This window comes from Bidens hawaiensis, unplaced genomic scaffold (genome assembly GCF_021521415.1).
Source record: "Bidens hawaiensis isolate Kalapana, Puna unplaced genomic scaffold, B.hawaiensis_p1.1 tig00046196_1, whole genome shotgun sequence".
In the NCBI taxonomy this organism is placed as follows: domain Eukaryota; kingdom Viridiplantae; phylum Streptophyta; class Magnoliopsida; order Asterales; family Asteraceae; genus Bidens; species Bidens hawaiensis.
In genome coordinates this window covers 1-27,978 of record NW_027498243.1, presented here as the reverse complement: position 1 = coordinate 27,978, position 27,978 = coordinate 1, and the positions used below count along the sequence as shown (strand labels likewise).

Sequence of the window (27,978 nt, the reverse complement as noted above, 5' to 3'; positions counted from 1 at the left end):
GTTAACGGTGGAACGCACCAGGAAAACGCAGAGGCGGGGGAAACCACATTTGAGTTTGGGATTTTGACCGACAGTGATGGAGGCGGTGGAGGCCGGTGGTGGTGAAGGTAATGAGGCTGGCAGTGGTGGTGAAGGTGGCGATAGAGGCCGAAGTGGTGGAGGTTTATGATGGTGGTGTTATGGTGTAGACAGTGGTGGTGTTTGTGTGTGTGTGTGTGTGTGTGTAATATATATATACTAGTAAAAACCCGCGCGATGCGGCGGCAACAACAATTTACGATACTCTTAATAACCTGTATGAACTTGGAGTCGCGTGTTGCCGCTGGAGGCCACAATAACATGTGTTACCGACGCTAACTACAACCGTTGTACAAAATCCTAATTTGCTAATTTCAACTTTTACGAGTGAAACTATCAATATTCATGGGTTTGCCCATCTTTATTTGGTTTGATTCAAAAGCAAAAGTTTGACCTGAAAGCACAGGACTATGACTAAACTAGTAAACTTTGCGCTGCTGTGCTGTGAAAGTTAATATCCGTCCTATTACTGTACTTCGCTGCAAGGTACATTCTGGTTAAAAAACAATCTTCACTTACACTTTCAAAAACAAAATACCCTAAATACCCTAAGGTTTTTAAATCTGCAATTTGGATGCCCTTGCTGCAAATGCGTTTGACCCTACAGTTGACAATAAGTCAATAACACTCTTTTCGGCCGTTTGCAAAGAATGTGATGTATCAAAAACCAAATTCTACCGTCAACAGCTTTATATATATATATATATATATATATATATATATATATATATATTAATTCAAAATTGATTGACTTTGTTAACAATTAAAATCTGTGGCTAGAAAATTTAAAACTAAATAAGCTTTTATTCACTTGCAATATCCATTAGAAACTTTTGAACACAAATGATTACAAATTTCAAATGTCAATTTGATCAAAATAATTCAAATTATATACTAACTTTAGCTTGTGAAAATACAATTCTTCTCAAATACGATCTGAATTAAGATGAATTAGCTGAAAGAGGTGCTTGACATGTCTTCCAACTCCCAAAAAAACATATGATGCTCTAGCAACCATAACTTGATTTGTATTGCACCTGATAAAAGTAAAATAAAAATTAATAATATGTCAGATACCCAAAATTCTAAATACTATAAAGACAGCTTTGTAAGTCATAACTCAATGTAATGGGGATATAAACTTCTTACTCGTTTTGACACAAGCCAATTTTGACCTATACTAAAAATTACCCAATTTGACACAAACCATATTCATTCGTACTTACAAACTAATAACAAACTTGACTTTTTTTTGCGCGAGCTCAGTAACTTGGAATTTACTTTGGAGTTTAAACTTTAAAGCCATGCCACAAAGACTTGTACATTACAACTTATATAGCATGAGTAAAGTAAAAAAGAATGCTCTTTTAATGAATGACACAAAGTCGTGTAATTACCTGAAGGTTCCAATTATTATAGTTCCCAAACAAGAATCCTGGAGCCAATTACCTAGAAAGACAAAAACATGTTCCCAAACAATCTACACATTAAATATATGTCACATCTACCTGCAACTATTATAGATCGTGTAATTACCTGAAGGTTCCGATTATTATAGTTCCACACCCATCTCACCATCCGGTTGCCACCAGGCCAATCCAATAGCTCCAACCTGTGTTCAAATTTCAAAACTTTGTATTAGACTTCGATTTATTGACCACTGATGGAAAATCTTAAAAATTGTTTCATGCAAAACTGAATATAAAAGATTATAATATATATAAACAAAATAATTATTTTATGTAAACTAAAAGCCTGAACCGAACTCGAGTTTAAATAAATTTCCTAGGACCTGATCGTTCGATGTGAAGCACAAAATTAGCCAAGCCAAGCTCAAGTCAGGCTATGTTAGGCTAAATGAGTCGAGGCTTGTTTACACCCCTACATAGAACGGAATGAGGATATATTGACCCAAAAAAATGAGACCGTTCTTGAAGTCGAAAAGATTTTAAACCGGTCAACAACCTTACAGTCATATTCAAAGAATTGAATTTTTATACCAAACATGATGCAACCAAAATAAGTCCATTCACCATACCTTTTAGATCTTCAAACGGTATTTCTCCTATTCTTCATCTATGTACTACAAGAAATATGAAATTTTGGTGTTCAAATTGCCAAACAAAACCGAAAAAGCACGTTAATTTATAAAACAATCATGAAAAAACATAATCACTCACCTTCCTTGTAAGAGTATATTACTCATATGATTCGCTGCATTGCATCACAAACTTTTCGATGTTTCCACTACTGGAAAATAACTACTCATATCCGCACAAAAAAAAAAACAAATAAAAGATAAAAAAAAAAAAAAAGTACCCCACAAATGACCCATACCATAAAACCAATTTTACCTTAAATGTATGGTGACAGGTGAAATGCGGTGTAATCAAGAGGTGTGTAGAATTCTATCTTCCCCAAAATGTTTTAACTTGCACACCAGGTGTTCGATGAAAAACCTAAAAGAACAACGTGAACTGTTTGCCTTTGAACAATAATCTGTTGCCACATCCAATGATCCAAAGAAACCTATAGCAGTTCAATTAAATCCATCAATTTACAAATTCACCAATAGATGAACAAAATTTTATGAGATTGGTTGAATCTATGAAGTGTGATGTGTAGGGTTCACCAAAGAAAAAGAGTGTGAGTAGCAGGGAAAATGAGATATGAACTGAAGCTTCATGCTTGTGATTATCTCAAATAGAGTCTGAATCATATGAGTTTGAAAGAGAGATTCAGATGAGTTATGAGCTGTGGGTTTTGAGGAGGCATGAAAATGGATTCAAATTTAGGGGTTTTTTTGAATTTTGAATCACCCCTTATGACATACGCGGGATATGCTAGTTTTCAAGGGATTGCATTACCAAGTTGCACATTGTGCATTAAGATTAGTAACTCTTAATTTTAAGAGTTTTGGGTTATTCCTATATGTATCATAATATAGTATAGATATATAATATTCGTTGTTAGGTTTTCCTTTTTTTTAATAAGGTTTTTTTCTACATAACATGCCACATCAGCAAAACATGTCATGTCAGCAAAAATACTAACAGAGTTAGGATCCGTTAAGTTCGGGAGTGATATAAGAAAATATGTTACAAGTTGGGGGGTGGTGGAAGACAAATCGTTAGTTGGGAGTGTTATCGTCCAATGAGTGAAACTTGGGAGTATTAAAAACCATTATCCCTAAAAATAATATATTTGTCAACAAAAATTGTTGAGTGATCAACACAAGTTTTTACACACACACACGCACATATTTATATATAAACAATTCTAATGTGGATACGGTAATTACTGCAATCAATTTATCAAATAATGTCTTTTTACCAACTCAAAGTTTGTTATCCGAACGGCGTATGATCATACTAAATGAGGATGAGGATGGGGATGAGTCCACCAAACAATAACAATAAACATCTTGCAATTTATCATGTAATAATCAATTAAACAAAAACACACAAACGCATTGTAGTTGACAACTCGATTAAACTAATCATGTGGTTTTTATTTTGATAAATGATTGAGCCAATTTTTTTTTTTTATATTTATTATTATTTGATTAATAAGTAATTACTTAACATATATAGAAATGTTATCTTCTAATTTAGTGATCCTATTGTATCTATATACTGTGAAAATAATGAGAAGGAGGCGAGGAACTTTATGTGAATATCTATGTGTTCATATATTTTTCCTTCAATTACCAGCTATGCATGCATGCTGAGCTCGAAAGTCGTCAAATTTGATTTTGAAATTAAGTTTGATGTATATGTGGGTTGCCTAGCTTCTTGGTTTCAGACTACATCACCTAGTACGTATTTATGGAACTGGAAGCAAGTGTAGGAATCGCGTAGTGGCAGTGTGTTGATAGTTCAAGGGAAAGAAAGACTATAAATTATTGGTTGACCTTGATTATTATTATTATTATTATTATGAAATTGTGTTACCAAATTAAAAATGTGAATGGGGTATGGAAAATAATATATATTTAGTTATGGGTCAACTATTTTGTTATGGGACTTCTTAGGCTGAGGGGTGTGGGGGGCGCGAGAGGGGGCGCGAGTGGGGGCTCCAGCCAATAATATTGTGACGTATGGCAGAGAGAGAAACTTGATAAGATGGGTGTTGGTTGTGGTGCTCGCGCCCCGGGCCCTGGTGTGGAGGGGCGCGAGAGGGGGCGCGAGCGGTTTTTTTTTTATTTTTTTATAAATGTATTAAAAAAACGTATTATTAAAAAAACTCATAAATTATTTAAAAAAACACACATTAATTAAAAAAACACATTAATATCTAAAAAAAATTAAAGTACTAAAAAAAAACATTATTCTTATTCTTCGGCTTGGTCTTCTTCGATCAACCTCTTCCGGATACGTTCCTTTTGTTTTTCCATCAGCATTTGGTCGACCGGATTTAGGTTACTGAAGTCTCTTGTAAGGAAGTCCAAATCTCTCATTCTTTTTTTTTCCTTTTTGTCATTAGAGACCACCTCCATGGTTTTGTTGAATTTATTGAGGGATTCAACAAGATCGGCGATGTTTACGGCTTCCCCCTCAGCCGGTTTTTTCCCCCTGGCGTCCCTTCCCAATGGCCGCCTCCTCGGCGGTGAAGACGTTTCCTCCCCCGCAACGTTTAGGTCGAATCCAACCCGGCAATCCGACCCGGCGGAAGTGCTATACGCTCCAGACGAACTAGTTTTAGTCCGTTTCGGCCCTACTTCCGCATCAAGGTCCGGCGCCACCAGCTCAACCCACTTAGAACACCTTCTCAACCTCTCCCACACCTTTACATCGTCCCACGTCTTCACCGTCCCATACCTCCGCAGGCACTCCTGCTTCCACTCTTCGACATTGAAATTATAAACCGCCAAATCGTCACTGCCACTTGGTCTCATACGACCGGCGTTCCTGTTGAACAGATTAGTAAACAAGCCGACAAATTTTCTGATTTCGGTCCACCGACCCGAAATCATATCGGCGTTCCGCTCTGTACTCCCAACGAGCGAATAGAACGTCTCCCTAACCTTTGTCCAAAAGACCTTCCTTCACCTTCTGGTTCTTGTGTCTCCGGAACAACAAAGTTAGGAGACGGTTGTATGTTGGATGGTTGAAAGCCGGATGATTGTTGCGACCCCGAATAAAACATCGGTTGGTCCGGGTGCCGACCATAAATCGTCGTAACTGTAATCTGAATCTGGGTTTGGGTACCAATTTCCAGCCATGTTTTTAAAAAAAGGTTTGGAAGATGGGGTGATTTTGAGTTTTGGGTGTGGTATGTGATATTGGTATGTGATATTGGTTTTGGGTGGTATGTGATATTGGTTTTATAGAGAAAAAAAAAATTTTTTTAATAAAAATAAAGAGCCAACGGCTCTATTTCTAAGCCCCAACGGCTCTTCACGCATTCCCAGGCCAACTTTACGCCCATTTTCACCCGCTAGCCCTCTTGCGCCTGCCTTGGTCTGCGTGCTCGCGCCCCTCTCGCGCCCCTCTCGCGCCTCGGTGGTGTGGTGCTCGCGCCCCGGGGCGCGAGCGGATGGGCTCACGCGCCCCCTCTCGCGCTCCACACCCCTCAGCCTTAGGGGTGGCTGGGTGGGGTATATAGTAGTCTACTTCACACAAGTATTGAGACATTCCATTAGTCAAAGATAACAACTGGCCTCCTTGTCCCCTTATCATATTCATACAATTATTAATGCTCAGATAGTGATACGGCATCATACATAAACTGATAAAAGTATAAAACTTTTTTTATGGAGCATCTCATTTCATTACAACGACTAGCAAAAGGTAGAGATAAACAACAAATTAGCCATGTCCTTAATTTATATATTTTTTTCAAATGATTTTGCTTTTCTTATTCCAAAAACTATGATAAATGATTGAGCCAATTTTTTTATATTTATTATTATTTGATTAATATGTAATTGCTTATCATAGAAACTTCAAAACTTGAAATATATATGAGATTTCTATAAAATTTAACAAACTACTTTTTTTTCAAACTCTCATTTAACATAATACTTTTGCTTTTATCTAATAATACCTATTTTATATATATATATATATATATATATGTGTGTGTGTGTGTGTGTGTGTGTGTTTGTGAAAAAGATGGGTTGCGGCACCCTTGGCTCGCACACCCCTCATGTTGGCCCCGTTGTCATGGATTAAACATTGTTGGGTTGGGGTGGGGTGGGGGGGTTTGGATAATCAAGATGTATAATAAGGCATAACAATTTTGATTGCAAATGAAAACCTTCAATTGAAACCTATGACTTCTTAAAAGAGTTGGAAGTGAAAAGAGGGTTACATAAAACGTCCAGGTTTTATGATGACATCAATGAATCTCATAGGACTTTTAAAAGGAGTCCTATAAACTATTCATGTGGTATGGTGTTAAGGTTTAACACTTATACGTGATAAACCAAACACCCATTAAGCTAAATTGTATAAATCTTGAGTTTAACGTTAAGAACGAAAAGTCACTTGATAACTTGGTTGTGTAAAAGGTGCGTCACAAGGGGCTTAATCTAACGCCCTAAGGCGTGCTAGTATGTTGGTCCTAAAATATTCTGTGAATACAATCCGAAGTTCGTGTTCTAAGAGGTGTACTGATAGGTTGACTTGACTGCTAATAATTTATGATCTCACTTAGCATTAGTTAACGGTATTAATTGATGCATTTCGATCTGTTAGGGAAAATTTTAAAAGAAAATACAAGGACCAATTTTCGAAGTTGTTATTAAAATAAAACCATAAAGAGTGGTTCAAAACAAGGGTGTCAATTACACGTTTGTAGCAAACTATGTATTTAGGTATGGTTGCTTAGACATTAACACGCAGCTCTTGCTATGCTGAGTAAGTAATGTTAAAATCCGGGGCATGGGTTCCTGATATGCTGGGTAGGTAATGTTCAAATCCGTGGTTCGGGGTAGGAACCGAAGATAAATGGGTGTAGTTAGTTCTTAAAGTTTACACGTGTGGCGGTGTAGTTTAAATTTCATGCCAAGGTGCTTAAAGGCATGATAGTGGTAGAAATGCTTGATAATAAAACCTCGTCATGACTATATATATAACCTCACACGGTTCAAATATAGATTTTAAGTGACGATATATATAACCTCTATAATAACACAAAGAGGTAATGTGGTAGCTACAAACATATACTTTAAATATTTAGTTAAGTTGTAAAAGGTTACACATTACTAATTTGTGACATGAGCGTTATATAGTACTCATCATGACTAACGAATACTAAACGAAGACAAGGAGAGTCATCGCACATATATTCTCATATACTGAGAGACTGGAAGGGGCTTCTCCTCCTTCACATGTGGCGGTATTAGGTTGTCGGGGTGATGAATATGGAAACGCATCTCTGAATATATAGTAAAAGTGTGGCAAACCTCTCTTCGATCATTTACTATTGCAGAAGTGAGTTCCGTCATACGAAGTATATATCACAAAAGTAAAAAAGTCGGTGATGACCTACATATATAATGTTATAAAATCAAAGTTAGAATAAACTTATAAAGAAGTTTTACACTAAGAGAATGAGTTAATTATCTTAGAAAATGATTGATTTAAATGTGAGAGTGACTACATATATAGAAAGACATTAGGCCCACCCGGTCATAAATTCACGTTTCAAATTGCAAGAAAAGACAAGAAGATTTTTGTCATGCTTAGAATGTGAGCCATTGTTCCACGTACTTATAGTTAATACTTGAATTTTTATATCTACATTAGGTGTGTGTTTGTTCTCCTAGTAATTAAACCATGTATAGTTAAAATGTCTTACTTTTAGATATTTTATGTCATATATTTGTTAGTTTTATCAAAAATTTTGTAAAAATAAAGTGTAATCATGACTATTCTCATAACTCTGTCGCAATTATTAATTTTTTTTGCATTTCTAATTTTATAATTAAAACTAACCAAATAATATTTCATTTAATAAATAAATAAACATTACATGAAAATAAAAAAAAACTACTCGGCTCCCTCGTCATCGTCTTCATTAGCACCACCGTCGACGTCGTCCTCGTCTTCATTAGCATCGTCGTCGTCTCCGTCTTCATTTTCACCCGGTAGGTGTCAAAACATCTAAGCATGTTAGACCAAACAGCCATAAGAGAGTTATGTATTTCTTTTGAACGCACAAAATACGCGTTTTCTAGTCTCTGCTTCAAAGTTACAGGCGTTGGTGGTGGATCATCGCCTAGCATATAAATTTGACATATTGTTCGACTGTCGTTTTCGATGATCATTTTATGGAATTTGGTACACGTATATATAGCGTTTTTCATTATTTCCAACGACCATAGATGACATGGATTTTTAACAAAATGTCAGCGTTGTTGAAGAACCTCAAAACACCTCTCGATGTCCTTTCACAAGGACTCTTGCACTTTCATAAAATAATCTATTTTTTCATTGATCAGGTCTCTAAACGTTTTCACTATAATCACATACTCTAGATATATCTCGTCACCCAAATAGTAACCGTGCCAATAGTGGTTATCGTTTTCGAAAACGAAGCTACGGGAATGGTATTGGAGATGTAACCCTCCATTAAAGGCGGATGTTCTAAGACGTTATGTCATTGTTGGAACCGGTGACACCAAAGAAAGCCGGCCAAATCCATAGGCCATATGAAGCAATAGCATGAAGACTGATTGTTGGTCATTTGTAACACCCCGTAACCGCAGCGGAAACGTACACGGGATGCCACAGACACATCTGATATCAACAGCATTGCTTATAAGGAAAATACCACTACTTTAATTTATAACATATTACATTGTTGCGAGTTTCATTACTGTCTAGGTGTTACACACATATTTTACCGATAAGACATTAATAAATTCATTACAAAACATAGAGCAGCAAGCTTCCAACAGGTAACACAGATAGTTAAGCACATATCAATCATTCCAACTTGGGCATACCTAGAAAACATGTAAAGAAAACGGGTCAACTACGAATAGTTGGTGAGTTTCACTAATTTAAATAAACACTGACAAATCATTTTAATAATCATTTATTAACAATATAATCATGCTGGGAACTATGTTACCCCAGAACATTTCATTTAACTTCCTGGGAACTATGTTACCCCAGAACAATAATAACTCCTGGGAACTATGTTACCCCAGAACAATAAATATCCCTGGGAGCTATGTTACCCCAGAACAATAACAACCCCTGGGAACTATGTTACCCCAGAACAATAACAACCCCTGGGAACTATGTTACCCCAGAACAATAACAACCCCTGGGAACTATGTTACCCCAGAACAATAACAACCCCTGGGAACTATGTTACCCCAGAACAATAATAACCCCTGGGAACTATGTTACCCCAGAACAATAACACATGATAAACATTTTATATATTCTGTGCATCAGACCATATATATATAAATGTACAAGTATTTCCATACGATCGGTATGTACTTAAATACTTTAAATAAGACATGTTTTCCGCCCCGGGAAAATATAATTAAAACAATTCATTAAAAGGGGCTCGTGAAAACTCACTTTTTTGTGAGTCGGTGAGTAATATAAGGAACAGCTACGTGCCTGGATCTGTAATATAATATCTAGTCGTTACTATATAATTCCCATAACTTAAATACGTATCAATCGGTACATCTGGGAACATTGTTAACCCAGTACTGTACTCGATTCGGGGACAATGTTAACCCCGTGACACTTCTAAGGACTCAGATTGTGACATTGCTTAGAGTTTGACAGTCAATTTAGTTAAGGTGATGAAATTATAGCTCGGTTTGACACCCCGTTTGGCCGTGGGGCCCGTTTCCGGTATTTCGGTGCCGGAAACGGTAAAATCGGGTAAAATTACCCAAATCATCCGAATTATTTTCGGATGATTTATTTTTACTTAATTTACTTAGATTTATGAAATAGTCCATTTTTAGAGTTTTCATGTACCAGTCAGCTCGCTTATGCGAACTTTGCCGGTTTACACGTTTTAAGCTTTAAAAACTTGTTTTTATGTTCTTTTTAGCACAAATAATTACCCGATTAGTCTCGGGTCTTGAAATTTTGCACAAAACTTAATTTGACAGTAAGGAATTTTGTAAAATTTTTCCAGATTTATTTTCTTATATTTACATTTTTTTTTTATTTTTTTTTAAATCCTATTAAAACACTAAATATATCAAAAATACCAAAACACTTTAGAAAAATCCCAAATTTTTCTGGGATGATCTCTATCATCCTCATAACTTCCTGGAATTTTTCCAGATTTATTTTCCTATATTTACATTTATTTATCTATTTTTAAATCTTATTAAAACACTAAATATATCAAAAATACCAAAACACTTTAGAAAAATCCCAAATTTTTCTGGGATGATCTCTATCATCCTCATAACTTTCTGGAATTTTTCCAGATTTTAAAACTTATTTTTCAAGCCATTTTCACCCAAAACCGAGCTAGAAAGCCCTAGAACTCGTTTCACCGAAAAGCCTACTTAGACTTTTCCAACTGAGCTCAAATTTTGTGGGTGACTTTTATATGTTATAAAAAGCTTATCTTAAATTTTCCGGAATTTTTCATCATGTTTTGCTATTTTTCACTATTTTTGGCCAAAACCGAGCATTAAATTCACCAAATATTCATCTTTTATCCAAAAATTACCAAAAATTCACAGATCTCATATTTTCATGTGTAGATCATCTCTATGAAATTTCGTGACCCGACTCTAAGCACACGAAAATCTGTCCAAATCTCATATACGCACTAAAACCGAACTATCTTGTGTTTTCTAGCTTTAGATCGCAAGGATCTCGGTTTCTAGCCTTTGCTAGCCGCTAGATACAACACTTACAAGCCCCATAACACTATACCAAGCAAACTATACCAACAATCAAACCATTTCTTTCATAGTGTCGGTTTTTAAGTAAAAACAAAGGTTTTAACCGTAGAAATCCATTCCCGACTCTTTTTACTCATTTCTTGGACCATGATCCCTTGTATAACATGTATACATCTCTTGATCATGCAAGAGTCGGTTTCATCTCGGATTTTCACCCGTCTTTCACATGGAAAACTCATTTGACAAGATTTCAACCGTAAAAATTCATTCTAAACACTTTTAACTAATTACTTGGATCAAAATCCTTTGTATAACTTGTATACATCCTTTGATCACACGAGAATCGGTTTCATCTCGGGTTTTCACCCATTTTTCACATGAAACTTCCTTTTCTCAAGAATTATGAAATTAAAAACAAGATTCAAGCTTCAAAACAAGTGTTATACCTTGAAGATTTTGGTTAAAACTTGATGACCTTGGTTGTATACTTGAAAGATATGAAGAGATTTGAGGGAATTTGTGAGTTTTTTGGTGTTAGAAAAAGAAAAGAAGTGTGTGTTGTGTGTGCATAAAGGGGCCGGCCAAGATGGTGGGGTGGGAGGGCCCCACAAGTTCAATATTAGCCACACATTTGGATTACACAATCCGGATAATGTTGTGGATAATCTGGTTCAGTTCGTTTCTCGTTTAAACTCGTAATTCGGCTTAAAACGAGCCTAAAATGGTTGTTTTTCGGGTCAAAATGAAATTTACATAAAACTGATTTAAAAACTTTAAAAACTTAGCCCATGACATTAAAACATCATTTTATTAATAATTACGCATCTTTTTCGGCTTGATTGATCGTCTCTTGCTTGGTTTGGTGTTAAAGGTTTCGTTTAGCGTACCGACGTACCATTAAATCGAAATCCTTTTTCTGTGCTATAATTCACCTATCCCGAAGCATTAATACTTCGTAAATATCACTAAACATTATATACTTCGTCTATGATGAAATTCCCGATTCGTTCGGGTTTCAATAACCGATCATTGATTAATTGTAATTCCAATACGATTCACTATATAATTGAGTATGATTCATACTGTGAACCATATATATTCGTATCAATGTGCTATAACTCATATAATCATCATTAAATAACACGTAAATAGTATATTCCGGTTAGGGTATACCTGGATTTGCCGGAATCGTTACATTCTCCCCCCGTTATAAAAATTTCGTCCTCGAAATTTTACGCGTCAACTACTTCCTTTTGAGGAAATAGGTGGGGGTATTTCTTCCGAAATTCATCCTTTCGTTCCCAAGTAAATTCTGGGCCTCGTTGCGAATTCCATCTAACTTTGACCAACGAGATCTTATTGTGTCTAAGTTGCTTGATTTTACCGTCCACTATTTCGACGGGCTCCTCTACGAAGTTGAGCCTATCACTTATTTGAACACCCTCTAAGGGTAACACCGATGTCTCATCCGCCAGACATCTTTTTAAATTCGACACATGAAACACGTTATGAACTGCACTTAATTCATCAGGCAGTTCTAATCGGTAAGCTACAGGACCGATTTTTGCAATAATATAGAATGGTCCGATATATCTCGGGGCTAACTTCCCCGCCTTGCCAAATCTAACCACACCCTTCCAGGGTGATACTTTCAAGTATACCTTTTCACCCTTCTCAAATGACAACGGTTTTCGACGGGTATCAGCATAACTCTTCTGCCGATCCCGCGCGGCTTTCAGGTTGTTCTTAATTTCAAGAATCTTGCTGGTCGTCTCCTGGACCAGATCCGATCTAATGACCTGCGGGTCACCCACTTCAGACCAGCAAAGTGGTGATCGGCACTTCCGCCCATACAATGCTTCATAAGGTGCTGCCTTTATACTGCTGTGATAACTGTTATTATAGGAAAATTCAACGAGTGGGAGATGTTGATCCCAATTTCCCTTAAAGTCCAGTACGCAAGCACGAAGCAAATCCTCCAAAGTTTGAATGGTCCTCTCAGACTGACCATCGGTCTGAGGGTGGTAAGCTGTGCTTAGGTCAATACGTGTTCCCAATGCTTCTTGGACAGCTTGCCAAAGTTTGGAGGTGAAATGGCTATCCCTATCGGAGATGATCGAGATGGGTATGCCATGACGAGACACTATTTCATTTATATAAATTTGCGCAAGTCTCTCGGTGTTAAAAGTATTCCTAATTGGAATAAAATGTGCCGATTTGGTTAATCGATCCACGATTACCCAAATCGCATCATGACCTCGGGGTGTCTTGGGGAGATGTGTCACAAAATCCATTGTGATCTGCTCCCACTTCCATTCGGGAATTTCCGGCTGTTGTAGCATTCCCGAGGGTTTCTGGTGTTCCGCCTTAACTCTCGCACACGTCGTACACTTGCCGACGTATGTGGCTATATCCTTTTTCATACCTGGCCACCAGTAAAATTCTTTCACATCCTTGTACATTTTATCTGATCCCGGATGTATGGAATATTTCGATTTATGTGCTTCATCCATGATCAAATCACGAAGGTCATGGAGGGTCGGGATCCAAATCCGATTTTTGAAATAAAGAATTTCGTCCACACGATGTTCGAAATTCTTCTCATTCCCGTAAAGTCCTTCTTTATCCAATTGGCCCTCTTTCAACGCCTCGCGTTGAGCGACTCGAATCAAATCTGAAAGGTTCGACTGGACTATCATCCCCAACGCTCGCACACGTAGTGGCTTGACTCGATCCTTTCTACTCAAGGCATCGGCTACAACGTTAGCCTTGCCGGGGTGATATCGTATGTCACAGTCATAGTCACTCAGCAACTCGACCCATCTTCGTTGCCTCATATTCAGTTCTTTCTGATCGAATATGTGTTGCAAACTTTTATGATCAGTGAATATGGTGCACTTTGTACCGTAGAGATAGTGTCTCCAGATTTTAAGTGCAAAGATGACTGCTCCCAGTTCCAAGTCATGAGTAGTGTAGTTTTTCTCATGAAATTTTAACTGTCGAGACGCATAGGCTATGACCTTTTTATTTTGCATCAACACACATCCTAACCCTTTACGGGATGCGTCACAATATACAACAAATCCATCGTCTCCGTCGGGGAGACTTAAGATTGGCGCTTGGCACAATCTTTGCTTTAGCGTTTGAAATGCCGTTTCCTGCTCTTCACCCCATTCATATTTCCGATCCTTTTGAGTCAGGAGGGTTAAAGGTTGGGCGATGCTGGAAAAGTTCTCTATAAATCGACGATAGTATCCAGCTAAGCCCAAGAATTGGCGGATTTCCTTTGGAGATTTAGGCGCTTGCCAATCCTTAATTGCTTCAACTTTACTCGGATCAACGTGTATTCCTTGGTGGTTTATAACGTGACCGAGGAATTGCACCTCTTGTAACCAGAAGTTACACTTGGAGAATTTTGCATACAACTTCTCCTGATCCAAAAGCTCCAAAACTAACCTCAAATGTCGCTCATGTTCTTCTTTACTTTTTGAATATATCAAAATATCGTCAATAAATACAATGACGAATTTGTCGAGATAGGGTTTACAGACTCGGTTCATGAGATCCATGAACACCGCTGGCGCATTTGTTAGCCCAAAAGGCATAACTAGAAATTCGTAGTGGCCGTAGCGAGTTCGAAACGCGGTTTTTGGGATATCCTCCTCTTGAATTCTAACTTGGTGGTATCCCGATCTAAGATCAATTTTTGAGAAATAGCTCGCACCTTGTAGTTCGTCGAACAAATCATCGATTCGGGGAAGAGGATACCTATTTTTGATGGTTAATTTGTTCAATTCCCTGTAGTCAATGCACATTCGAAGGCTTCCGTCCTTCTTTTTCACAAATAGTACAGGTGCACCCCACGGGGAATAACTGGGACGTATAAACCCCTTATCCAACAATTCCTGCAACTGGTTGGATAGTTCTTGCATCTCGGACGGTGCAAGTCTGTAAGGGGCCTTAGCAACAGGGCCAGCTTGAGGTAATAAGTCGATTCTGAATTCGACTTGTCGGGTTGGCGGTAATCCAGGAAGTTCCTCTGGAAAAACTTGTGGAAATTCGCGTACCACGGGAATATCGTCCACCCGTTTTTCCTCAGAATCAGCGGCCGTCAGGCTCGCTAGATACGCCACACATCCCTGACGTATATATTTCAACACCTTGAGGTGGGATACAAATGGTATCATGGTGCCGGATTTTTCTCCCTGCACTAATACCTCCTCGTCATCCGACACCCGGATCTTGACGGTTTTCTTTTCACAGTTTATTTCTACCCTATTACGTGCCAACCAATCCATTCCCACTATCACGTCAAAACTACCCAATTCTACCGGTAACAAGTCAATCAGGAAGGATTGTTCGCTCAGAATAAAAGGGCAATTCCGAACAATCCGATTAACTATCATGGTTTTACCGTTAGCGACCTCTACGGTGTAGGGTTCTATGGTTTCACCAATAGGAAGGTTTGCTATCGAAAGGAATCTAACGGAGACAAAACTTCTATCGGCGCCTGTATCAAATAATACAGAAGCGTAATGATCAGAGACGAGGAAGGTACCTGTCACTACGCTGGGGTCCTGGCGCGCCTCGTTCGCTCCCATCACAAATGCTCGGCCTCGCGCCGGATTGGACGACGATGGCTGACCCGCGAGTTGTCTCCCGTTTCCTCCCTGATTCAGTTTCGGGCAGTTCCTTTTGAAGTGATCCGTGCTGCCGCATTCGTAGCAAGCACGGCTAGTGGTCACCATCTGGTTTCCTTGCGGGTTCTGCTGTCGGGCTGGTTGAGTTCTAAATGGTTGCGCCCGAATAGGTTGTGGTTGTCGGTTCAGGTTGTTCAGATTTGTCTTACAATTTGGTGCGTAGTGTCCAACCCTGCCACACCGGTGGCACACCACCTCCTTGCACACGCCACTATGGTGGTAACCACATTTCCCGCACCTAGGAAACGTTCCCTTCTGCGGTTCTTGCCTTCCGCCCGAACTAGTCATGGCATAGCTCTGGGCAGCGGGCCTAGCTCGTTTGCTTTGCTGCTTTTCTTGGATTCTATGATCATGCGCACCCCGTTTTCCCCCAGCGGATTCTCCTGTCACCTTTAGTGATCCGCTCCGCAAGAAATCATACGTGACTATGCCAGCCTGTGTCACTGCACTTTCATACGTCCGGTGTCCCCCCGCGTTGACTATACTCCTCACTACTGGAGTAAGTCCCCAAATATAACGTTCCACCCTTTTCGTCTCCGGGGTGACCAACCATGGTACTAATCGTGACAGTTCATTGAACCTATTGGTATAACCCAAGTGGTCCGCCCCCTTCATCTCCAGATTCCACAACTCATTTTCCAGTTTCTGCAATTCATTCTTTGGGCAGAAATGTTTCAAAACAAGATCCTTAAGCTCTGTCCAGGTCATGCGGTTTGTCGCCGCCTGACCTCGAGTCTGTACTATGGTGTTCCACCATGTCAAGGCATGGTCTGTGAACGTACAGGTGGCGTACTTAACGACACAATCCTCGGGACAGTTGCTGATATTCACCACTGACTCTATTTTCTCTAACCATTTCACTAACCCATTCGGTCCTTCCGACCCGTTAAACTCTAAAGGCTTGCATAACATAAAGTCTTTGATTGAACAACCCCTGGATGGTCCAGTGCGGTTGGTCTCTACAGTAGGTATAGGACCATTACTGTCGGTAGCGACCACCGTAGGCGGTGCGTCATTACTCGGAATCGTGTTATCGGTAGGTGGAGGATTAGCATTATGTTCCCCGCCATTATTTATGGGCGTTTGATTGCTCGGAGGGGTTGGATTAGATGAATTATTAATACTGGCGGCGATGCGCGATACTATATCCGGTATCGCCGCCTCCAACTGTTGAGCAATCAAACGGCTCACATCTACTTCCGATACTTTCGTTGATCGTTTCGGTGCCATTCTACACAATCATCAAAGAAATATATATAATCAATACCATCTCAAAATATAAAACACAATACATACTTCATTCATTAGTAAACATTGATTCATATTACACAAACATCAATTTACATACTTTCAGTCAACATTACATAACTAGTTTCATTACAAGGGCCCTATGTCGGTATCATCTCGACATAACCCGTAAAGGGGTCAGTGCTTGAATGATACCCAAAAGTATCTATAGTGATATGCCCTACAAGAGACCCACCCTAGGGGCCAGTGGTAGTACTATAACTAAACAAGATTCACTCCGTGTTAGTATCACCACTAACTACTTACACGGAGTATCAAAAAGCGGTTCAAGATTCTACCATCTAACACATCTACACATGGTGGTAAACCAACCCAACCAACACCGCCACCAGCACCACCAACACCGCCACCATAACCCGCATTCGGGTTTCCATCTGGTCGATCAACCAGTGGGAGTATGAGCACTCCCTCTTTAACTGGTTAATAGCATACTGGTGGTCCTGTATGCTATCCCCGAGGTACGCTCGCCTCTGTACCCCCACGACCAGGGCGGCAGAGTGCTCGTTCACCTGTTCGGTGAGAACACGTAGCCAGGCCGCCAAGTCCCGTTCCTGCCTCGGAAGACCCCACACAGGTAGGGTCGCAGGCTCGGGTTGGGGGCGGGAAGACTCGCCCCGGTGGTATGTGGATCTGGGTGGGGTAACGGTGGGCGGAACATACGGGGCACTGATCCGCGCCGTGAGGCGGGGACCGTGTCTGGGGGGAATCGGGGCGGTCTGTGGTGCGGGCGGGGTAGGAGACCTGGTAACCCTAGCAGGGGAGGGTAAACTAGCACTCCTAGCTGGGGTGGTCTGTCTAGAAGTACTATGACTAGCCTCCGAAGGCTCGGAGCTGGGTGCTACACTTGGGCTTCCAGAGGCCCCGGAACTGACCTCTTCCGGGTCCTCTTCCGTCGACACACTAGGTGTTCTTGCCATTTTTACCTGCACACAAGTTAACAAACATATAGTCCCTTTTTATAGTGTAATTCAAAATCAACTTAACATGCATTTACTTATACAATTTTACCACATAATAATATTATCATATACTTACACATATGTTGCCAATTTTACCTTTTTAAATTCCCCGTGACTTCCCCTGAATTCCCTCGTGCAGACAAGTCTGTTATTATGTTCCGGACCATAATAACCCACTTGTCCATCCAAGTTCATCCCGATCTCGTCACAATATATTATTAGTTGATATTCAGATCCTATAATACTTGAGCTACTGGTTATATTTTAGGTATCTTTTTCAGACATCCTAATTCTTTATAACCAATGGCTCTGATACCAAGTTCTGTAACACCCCGTAACCGCAGCGGAAACGTACACGGGATGCCACAGACACATCTGATATCAACAGCATTGCTTATAAGGAAAATACCACTACTTTAATTTATAACATATTACATTGTTGCGAGTTTCATTACTGTCTAGGTGTTACACACATATTTTACCGATAAGACATTAATAAATTCATTACAAAACATAGAGCAGCAAGCTTCCAACAGGTAACACAGATAGTTAAGCACATATCAATCATTCCAACTTGGGCATACCTAGAAAACATGTAAAGAAAACGGGGTCAACTACGAATAGTTGGTGAGTTTCACTAATTTAAATAAACACTGACAAATCATTTTAATAATCATTTATTAACAATATAATCATGCTGGGAACTATGTTACCCCAGAACATTTCATTTAACTTCCTGGGAACTATGTTACCCCAGAACAATAATAACTCCTGGGAACTATGTTACCCCAGAACAATAAATATCCCTGGGAGCTATGTTACCCCAGAACAATAACAACCCCTGGGAACTATGTTACCCCAGAACAATAACAACCCCTGGGAACTATGTTACCCCAGAACAATAACAACCCCTGGGAACTATGTTACCCCAGAACAATAATAACCCCTGGGAACTATGTTACCCCAGAACAATAATAACCCCTGGGAACTATGTTACCCCAGAACAATAATAACCCCTGGGAACTATGTTACCCCAGAACAATAACACATGATAAACATTTTATATATTCTGTGCATCAGACCATATATATATAAATGTACAAGTATTTCCATACGATCGGTATGTACTTAAATACTTTAAATAAGACATGTTTTCCGCCCCGGGAAAATATAATTAAAACAATTCATTAAAAGGGGCTCGTGAAAACTCACTTTTTTGTGAGTCGGTGAGTAATATAAGGAACAGCTACGTGCCTGGATCTGTAATATAATATCTAGTCGTTACTATATAATTCCCATAACTTAAATACGTATCAATCGGTACATCTGGGAACATTGTTAACCCAGTACTGTACTCGATTCGGGGACAATGTTAACCCCGTGACACTTCTAAGGACTCAGATTGTGACATTGCTTAGAGTTTGACAGTCAATTTAGTTAAGGTGATGAAATTATAGCTCGGTTTGACACCCCGTTTGGCCGTGGGGCCCGTTTCCGGTATTTCGGTGCCGGAAACGGTAAAATCGGGTAAAATTACCCAAATCATCCGAATTATTTTCGGATGATTTATTTTTACTTAATTTACTTAGATTTATGAAATAGTCCATTTTTAGAGTTTTCATGTACCAGTCAGCTCGCTTATGCGAACTTTGCCGGTTTACACGTTTTAAGCTTTAAAAACTTGTTTTTATGTTCTTTTTAGCACAAATAATTACCCGATTAGTCTCGGGTCTTGAAATTTTGCACAAAACTTAATTTGACAGTAAGGAATTTTGTAAAATTTTTCCAGATTTATTTTCTTATATTTACATTTTTTTTTATTTTTTTTTAAATCCTATTAAAACACTAAATATATCAAAAATACCAAAACACTTTAGAAAAATCCCAAATTTTTCTGGGATGATCTCTATCATCCTCATAACTTCCTGGAATTTTTCCAGATTTATTTTCCTATATTTACATTTATTTATCTATTTTTAAATCTTATTAAAACACTAAATATATCAAAAATAACAAAACACTTTAGAAAAATCCCAAATTTTTCTGGGATGATCTCTATCATCCTCATAACTTTCTGGAATTTTTCCAGATTTTAAAACTTATTTTTCAAGCCATTTTCACCCAAAACCGAGCTAGAAAGCCCTAGAACTCGTTTCACCGAAAAGCCTACTTAGACTTTTCCAACTGAGCTCAAATTTTGTGGGTGACTTTTATATGTTATAAAAAGCGTATCTTAAATTTTCCGGAATTTTTCATCATGTTTTGCTATTTTTCACTATTTTTGGCCAAAACCGAGCATTAAATTCACCAAATATTCATCTTTTATCCAAAAATTACCAAAAATTCACAGATCTTATATTTTCATGTGTAGATCATCTCTATGAATTTTCGTGACCCGACTCTAAGCACACGAAAATCTGTCCAAATCTCATATACGCACTAAAACCGAACTATCTTGTGTTTTCTAGCTTTAGATCGCAAGGATCTCGGTTTCTAGCCTTTGCTAGCCACTAGATACAACACTTACAAGCCCCATAACACTATACCAAGCAAACTATACCAACAATCAAACCATTTCTTTCATAGTGTCGGTTTTTAAGTAAAAACAAAGGTTTTAACCGTAGAAATCCATTCCCGACTCTTTTTACTCATTTCTTGGACCATGATCCCTTGTATAACATGTATACATCTCTTGATCATGCAAGAGTCGGTTTCATCTCGGGTTTTCACCCGTCTTTCACATGGAAAACTCATTTGACAAGATTTCAACCGTAAAAATTCATTCTAAACACTTTTAACTAATTACTTGGATCAAAATCCTTTGTATAACTTGTATACATCCTTTGATCACACGAGAATCGGTTTCATCTCGGGTTTTCACCCATTTTTCACATGAAACTTCCTTTTCTCAAGAATTATGAAATTAAAAACAAGATTCAAGCTTCAAAACAAGTGTTATACCTTGAAGATTTTGGTTAAAACTTGATGACCTTGGTTGTATACTTGAAAGATATGAAGAGATTTGAGGGAATTTGTGAGTTTTTTGGTGTTAGAAAAAGAAAAGAAGTGTGTGTTGTGTGTGCATAAAGGGGCCGGCCAAGATGGTGGGGTGGGAGGGCCCCACAAGTTCAATATTAGCCACACATTTGGATTACACAATCCAGATAATGTTGTGGATAATCTGGTTCAGTTCGTTTCTCGTTTAAACTCGTAATTCGGCTTAAAACGAGCCTAAAATGGTTGTTTTTCGGGTCAAAATGAAATTTACATAAAACTGATTTAAAAACTTTAAAAACTTAGCCCATGACATTAAAACATCATTTTATTAATAATTACGCATCTTTTTCGGCTTGATTGATCGTCTCTTGCTTGGTTTGGTGTTAAAGGTTTCGTTTAGCGTACCGACGTACCATTAAATCGAAATCCTTTTTCTGTGCTATAATTCACCTATCCCGAAGCATTAATACTTCGTAAATATCACTAAACATTATATACTTCGTCTATGATGAAATTCCCGATTCGTTCGGGTTTCAATAACCGATCATTGATTAATTGTAATTCCAATACGATTCACTATATAATTGAGTATGATTCATACTGTGAACCATATATATTCGTATCAATGTGCTATAACTCATATAATCATCATTAAATAACACGTAAATAGTATATTCCGGTTAGGGTATAGCTGGATTTGCCGGAATCGTTACATCATTTTTGGTCACCTCGTTTGTACTGACCTCGCCATGCGTTTGGACAGTTAGCCTATTTCCAGTGCATACAATCTATACTCCCGATCATGCCGGGTAAACTATACACTCTTGCATGCGCTTTGTAAATTCGTTCTAAGTCGTTACAATTTGGCGTTCTTAGATCATGTAGAGCATACATCTTTATTATTTATATATAAAATAATTAATTAAAGTCAATTTAAAAAAAAAACTACAAGAGATATATATGTATTTTAAAATTGAAATATATCGTAGCAGAAATACTACAAGGTGTCTCGGGTTGTTTTATCGGCTATCTTTAAGTACTCGTCGTTGATGTCGGTCGTGTTTCAGTAGGCGTCCCTCGAAGCGTCTGATTTTTTCTTATAGTAATCAAGCTCGCGCTCCAAATCTTCGAAAAAATGCAAAAATAAACGTTTTGACATCCGAAATCGACCCCTAAAAAGTTCTTGTATCTCAGCGACTCAGCGAAGTAATCTTCCATCAAACAAGTGTTCGTGGCCAAACGGTCTCGTTCAATATATGCTTGTGTTTTAACCAAGAGTGGAGGAGAATGAAGAGAACCCATATAATTTGTCGCTAGCAAAACCGCACTCGTAATCGCGTCTTCCTCCATGTCGTCATCGGCTTGTCAGTCGATGACAAAAAAATGGTTGTATTTATAAGTGGATGATCTATAGGTTTGATTTTGTAGAGAGTTTGTGAAGTGTGAGTTTTGATTGGAGAGTGGATGAATTGTATAGGAAAAAAATTGTTTCTATTTAATGTAGCAGTTGATTTCAACTGTCAAATTGTAGAAGGTTTCAAAATTCGTGCCATACTAATGTTATGTATTAAACGCTGGTAAAAAACACACCAAAACGCCAGATTCTCAGCAGTTGTGCCAGGTTGATTTTTTTGACAATCGTACTCGTACACCTTATCAAATCACGTAGTGCGTCTTCGAGTCGAGGTGAATTGGATCGGGGGTGGGTAACGAAACCAGTAATAACCCCTCCCCCCCCCCCACACACACAAAAAAAAAACTTTGTTAACACAAAAATACAACAAATTAACATAAGAAAACATGCGTTGGGGTTGCGAACCGATGACACTTCGGTTTGTATCTGGTTACGAGGCCAAAAATAAAGCAAACCATAAATTCGTCCACACCCAAATACAACAATTTACCATATTTAAAATACAAAAAAAATTGTGGCGAACAAAAAAAACACGCACGTTGCAGTTGCGAACTGATACGAATTAATTGATTCTCGAATTAAGAGAAAAAAAGTGATACAAAAACCCGCGCACTGTGTTTGCAAACTAACGTGAATTCATTCAGAATCAATGTTGTCGGCACTAAATCGTACACAGAAAACCATGTGTTGTGGTGGTGAACTGACACGAGCTCCACTGGTATCAGGTTACGACACAGAAATTAAAGCAATACGTTAATTTGTCCATACTCCAAATACAACAAATTAACATAATACATAAAATAGACCGTGACGAAAACCAAAACAATACACGCGCTGTGGCCATTACCTGAAGCGAATTCGTCCACGGAGAAAAAACATTAGGTTGCGAACCCGAGCTGGCGCGAATTGGACGAAATCATTTAACGGTATCAACGGTAAAGAAAAACCCGTATTTACGACGGCGAACCAGCACAAATATAAAATCAAACAAAAAAAATTAAAAGCAAATAAAAACGCCGATCTACCACGTGAGGCCATGTGGACTAATCACGTTGTTGCATCGCCAAACTTCTTAATTATTATATATAATGCTCCATCCGTCCCATTTAAGTGTCTATATTTTCTTTTTTATTTGTCCCATTACAAATTGTTCACTTTCAAAATTTATTAGCCAATTTTCATGTTTAGTATACCTTAAACTTAATAAATAATATTGATGGCCCAAATTTTCAAGGGCATTATTGTTATTTGTTAAGCAAAAAAAGTAATCATTTAATATACCTTAAACTTTGTATTTTTTAAATCATGACACTTTTAATTGGACATATGCAGTAATATTTAAGAAGTTTGGTGACACAACCACGTGATTGGTCTACGTGGCCTAACGTGGTTGATCGACCTTTTTATTTGCTTTCAATTTGTTTTTCGTTTTTAAATCTACGTCGGTTAAATTCGCTGCCGTAAAATACGGGATTTTTTTTACCGTTGATATAAGTTCTTAAGTGCAACGTGCGTATTTTTTTCTTCGCCACATTTTTTATATATTAAATCTGTTAACTTGTTGTATTTGGGTATGGACGAATGCATGGTTTGCTTTATCTTTGGCGTCGTAACCATATATCAACCGAAGTGTCATTGGTTCGTAATTACAGCGCGTGTTTTGTTATATTAAATTGTCGCATTTTTGCGTTAACGAAGTTATTTTTTCTTTATTTATTTTGGGGGGGGGGGGGTGTTAGTACTAGTTACGTAACCCAGCACCGATTGAATTCACATTGACTCTCAAACGGAAAAATGATTTGATAAGTTGTATGAGTGCGACTGTCAATAACATTAACCCGGTGTAACGCACAGTAAATCTTCTAAGTTTGTTTATAACGATAATTTTATTAAATTAATAAAGTTTGTTTGGTTGGATGTTAAAAAAATAGTAAATATCATTTTAGTTGTTATTAAGACTTCATTGATTTACACGTCTATTACCAGTGATGAAACTTTACTTTTAAATTATAGACTGATTCCAGTGACAAAACAAAAAGTTTTCATTTGAATGGCCGTAACAGCAAATTTTTATATTCATTACCATACACCAATAAAATTTTTCCATATCAGTATATGAGAAGTAAAAATGACTTGAATTTAGAGTAACGATCATCAAATAATATCAAGAAATTATTTATATATAACACAAAAAGGTTTTAAAAATAGAAAATCTTTACTAAAAATACATTATTGTTTCATGAAGATTTGAACAAATTTATTGTACATAGATAGAGTATGTTAGATTGTACTAGTTTTATCTCTCCACCGTATAGTCAAGGAAATAGAAAAATCAGCGTCCGCTTTGAGAAGACGAAAAAGTTTTGGACCGAAAACGAAATTTTTTTTGGGTTATAAGTAAAATGAGCATTTTGTTGGATCTAAACAATTCAATTTATAAATATGTTAACTTGGTTATGATTTAAGTTGTGTAAAAAAACTTTATTTTTATAAAAATAGGCTCAAGAATGTCTCAAGTGAGACTAATACCCACAACCTTTTGGTTAGAAGTTATACCCATTTGCCACTAGAGCAAGCAAGTAGTTATGTAATTGAGTTGAAACATTGAATATACGTATTTTTATTCCTAAAAATACATATAAATTTCTTTTAAAAATTTTCGGGCCTAACGGGGTGTCGGGCCGAAGGCCGTCGACCACCCTGCCCCCCGGGCTGGACCTGTCTAGCTTCACCTAAGATAATGACCAACACCTCCTCCATCGGTTTTTGGCGAGAAAAACCAACATTGATCTTACTACACTTATATCTCCTTACTTCAACCATGTTATCGGTAAAACTTAAAATTAGAAGTTCTAAGCCTAAAATTAGAGGACAGGACCCCTCCCCACACCTAATAAGGTCCATCCTTGCATATTTCTCATTGAGTTTCAATTGTCACGTAATTTTCCTTTTTAAATATATAAATGTTATGATATTTATATATTAACATTTGTCAATAAAAATTGAAAATACTAAGAAATTTATTTTTTAATTACTAAGAAATTATTTATTATTAAAAATACATGATGTATAATGTATAAGTATGTTTATCATAATATTAATTGCTACTATACTAAACTAGTAAACAAATAAGAAAGTAACGTTAAGACGCTTTATTGAACCGCTTGTTGAAGGTGGTGTTGGAACCACACTTAACAACAGCCATTCCTTACGGCGCGTTAATATAAAAATATTAGACCGGAATGTAAAAAGTAGAAAATATTAACTAAGTCAACTTAGGACTAGCGCGTTGTGACGGGGTCATTAATCGAGAAAAGTGTTGGGGTTAGAAATTAGAAATGTTTGTTTGACAAAATTGTAAAAAATGAAAAATGTAAGAATTAAAAGTGATAGATGAAAAGTATAAGATTACAAGTAAAAAGAAAATGAAAAATATCTAAAATATTCACGATGTACAAGCTCTTATGCACATCAAGGTTAATAAATGTATATATAAAGTATAATTGTCATTCTTTAGAATATTTAAAATTCACTCGTTATCTTTATTTTGATTTCGTCTCACAATTAGTATTTTATACTAACATATTTTATACTTTTAGTTAACTCATCTTATGTGCCTGTAGATGAAGACATTTTTATATCATTTATCCCGTCTTATAGTTATAGGTAAGATCTCATTATAATAATAATAATAATAATAATAATAATAATAATTTTAGTTCATATAAAAGCTAGATTTTACATGTATCTCAAAACCATCCATGACATGTTATAGTAATTTTTTTTAATTAAAAAAGTAGGTATAGGTGACTCCTAACTTATAATGGTATTTAGACTACTAGTGGTGGGGTTTTAACACAAACGATAAAAGTAAGGCTATGTGTAGTGGAGGACTACAAAATTAAGACGATTTTTGATACATGATGCCAAGTTAGCAGAGGGTGATTTTCATTTAGAGGTGTAGTGGTTTTGTAGTCCCATCACACACATACATACACACATGTATGCATGCATGCATGTATACATATATATATATATATATGTATGTATGTATGCATATATTACACACATACTTAATATAACAATATTAAACCCAAAAACACACCATGCACAAATACATGTCCCCACCACCTTTGTCACCACTCTTATCGTCGGGGGTGACGTTCTCGCCCACGTCCCCACGTGTCGCTCTAAATTATCGCTCAATGCACATTGTTTAATTTAGCGTTGTAAAGAGATTTTTAACATTCTCTTATTGAAAAATAACGCTTTTGTTGTTGGGATTGTACTTGGAGTATGTTGGATGTGAAGTCTGAAATTGACTCCTAGAGTGAGAATTTATTTAGTAAAAACAAAAGTGGTGGTTCTTTAGTAATGATGTCACCGCGTAACCCTAAACACAAATTGATATGCCATCTGGCATTGAATGTTCTTCTAGATGAATTGACCATCAACACGTCCCATTGACCTTTCTATCCAGTATCCAATTTAAGAGGAAACTATAAATACCAACTCAACAACATTTAAACAAACACAACATACCCACACCGGCAATCTTATTTACTTATATGCTAAAAAAACACGATAGTCTATCATGAAAAAAAATCCTAGGTCCGTCACCGAGAAAAAAGCTGCTACAGGGGGCGGGTGAAGGAAGCAAAAGAAACCCAAGCGATGACGCAAAATATAGAGGTGTTCGGAAGAGGAAATGGGGAAAATGGGTGTCGGAAATCCGGCTACCCAACAGCCGTGAAAGAATCTGGTTAGGCTCCTACGATTCACCCGAAAAAGCCGCTCGTGCTTTCGATGCCGCCCTCTTTTGTCTAAGAGGAAACAATGCCAACTTCAACTTCCCACATCAACCTCCAAACATTCCTGGCGGCACTGACCTTCACCCTTCTGAGATACAAGCTGCCGCTGCTCGCTTCGCAAACTCCTACATTCCTTCATCCTCATCATCACACGAGTTGCATGATCAAGATCCCGAAGTTTCGGATAATCAACACGCTTCCACCTCCATGGATGTTGTGTCATCTCCATCCTCGTTTCTCATGGATGCTGGTGATCATGTAAACCACATTCCAGATTATGGATATTTCCAGGGTTTGATGACTATTTCATGCCGCTTCAGCCGCCATTTACGGTTGATTACGGAGAAGAGGTTTATGATCAAGGGGTTTACTCAGAGGATCCGTCCTTCCTGTGGAGTTTTTAAAATATTTATATGTATATAATATAAGAATGCAGCAGGTGCTTTTTTGTATGTGCATTTGCATGGGTAGGTCATAAACATTTTGAGATGGACAGAGCGAGATCGAGTCGTTATAAGTAGTATAGATATATGATTGTTGCCTTGTGTTCCTTATTCATCAACGCAATGGGATATAAAACATAACTCTATTTAGATGAGCTAGAAAACAGATTTTGTTTTTCAAAATCCAAAAAAAAAAAAAAGAAAAAAACAAGAAAAGGAAAAGGTTTAAATGTTTTTGGGAGAGAGAATTAATGATTTTGGTTTCTAAACGATCTGTTATTTGAAATAATGGATCCTATGAAATGTACAAATGCTATCAATGATTGTCTACTGATTTTGAGGATTTAAACTGTTCCATCAATCAAAGGATGGAACCAGATTAAATATGTTAGGATCTGTCATTTGTAATACGGATA

The 27,978-nt window shown here is 37.6% G+C and overlaps 1 pseudogene; it reads left to right on the top strand.

The window, feature by feature from the left end:
• The first annotated feature begins 76 nt into the window (after window positions 1–76).
• LOC143596273 (ethylene-responsive transcription factor ERF017 pseudogene) lies at window positions 77–27,523 on the top strand (annotated as a pseudogene).
• The last annotated feature ends 455 nt before the right edge of the window (window positions 27,524–27,978 follow it).